Source organism: Leiobunum rupestre, chromosome 5 (genome assembly GCF_980474605.1).
Source record: "Leiobunum rupestre chromosome 5, qqLeiRupe1.1.hap1, whole genome shotgun sequence".
NCBI classification, from domain to species: domain Eukaryota; kingdom Metazoa; phylum Arthropoda; class Arachnida; order Opiliones; family Sclerosomatidae; genus Leiobunum; species Leiobunum rupestre.
The window spans coordinates 68,008,073-68,009,507 of record NC_143388.1 but is presented as its reverse complement, the minus strand read 5'-3'; the positions used below and the strand labels follow the sequence as shown (position 1 = coordinate 68,009,507).

General features: G+C 37.0%; 1 non-coding gene across 1 annotated transcript; it reads right to left on the bottom strand.

Annotated features, from left to right (window-relative positions):
• Positions 1 to 247: 247 nt before the first annotated feature.
• On the bottom strand, positions 248 to 329 carry TRNAL-AAG (transfer RNA leucine (anticodon AAG)). The gene has a single exon. It is a non-coding gene; the product is annotated as a tRNA-Leu (tRNA).
• Between the last annotated feature and the right edge of the window lie 1,106 nt (positions 330 to 1,435).

Below are 1,435 nucleotides of genomic sequence, written 5' to 3'. Positions count from 1 at the left end.
AATATCGTCTAAATGCTGAAAAAAAGTTTTTCAAACGCCTCTTAAAACATACATCCTGCAAAATTAAATAATGACAGCGGCGGGATTCGAACCCGCGCCCCCAGAGAGACTGGTGCCTAAAACAGCGCCTTAGATTACTCGGCCACACTGCCTCGTCGTGGTTAGTATTTCCCAAACTATCGTCAAAATGCTGTAAAAAAAGGTTTTCCCACGCCTCTTAAAACATACCTCCTGCAAAATTAGATAATGCCAACGGCGGGATTCGAACCCGCGCCCTCGGAGAGACTGTTGCCTTAAACCAGCGCCTTAGACCACTCGGCCACACTGCCTTCGTCTAGGTTTGTATTTCCCAAAATATCGTCTAAAGGCTGTAAAAAATGTTTTCCCATACCTCTTAAAACATACCTCGTGCAAAATTAAATAATGACATTGACAAGATTTGAACCCAAAATATCGTCTAAATGGTCTTTTAAATAGTTTCCTTTGGTGATAGGCTTCATAAAAATTTGAGGTATTAATTATGTCCAACGATTTATCGAAGATTCTAATGAATTTTTTGGTTTACAAATATGCATTTCCAAATTCATGGGTTATTGCATGTGTTTAAAACTTGGGTTGCATACCGTACATTCATCATGCTATAAGAATACAAGTAATTATGGTCCCCTGTTAGTTTATGAGCCTTTCTTTAATTTCCGGGCTTCAATCTCTCAATCTCTAATATATCTTTGACTGCCTTCCAAACTATGTTTTGCACATTTTTGTGCATAGTTAGTCGTTCATTACAATGTTCCTCACTTATAAACAAACAGTTTCTTTTAGTTTTCAGTAAGTGGGGTGGGTCAAACAGAAAATAAATGTTGCGTTTTTCATTAATACTGAATGTATTTAAACATCCATGAGGAAAGTCTTCGGTCGTATTGATGGAGAAAAACTTTCGGTTTGTTCCGGCCCCATCACCAATGATGGATATAATTTTGAAACCCATTGCTTCTAGCTTTAAAACAGCTACCCAAACGATGGAATTAAGATCCTCGGCAGTTAGTCCGTTTGCGGCAAAATAAGCAATTGCATTCTTAACTCTCGTTGTAGCACCTCTTAACATTAACATTAAGAAGTGTGTAGCAACTTTCTTATCCTGGTAATTAGCTGCACCCATCTCGTTAATTATATTTCTGGCATTGTTTAGGTGGGTATAGCCTACAATATCTCCCAATTCTATCTTGTATACCAACTCATCTTTAATTATCATTTCATCTAAAAGGATGCTTTATTCTTTTGGTGTGGCATTAACCCTTCGTGTTTTACTTCTTATTTCGTTCTATTTAAAACATCTTTATTAAAGCCAATATTTCGCTTTTCATGATTTTATGTCTAAATAAAGTGCTGTAAGAGGGTAACTGGAGAATGTTTGAGTCTCTCAAGCTTTTGAAGG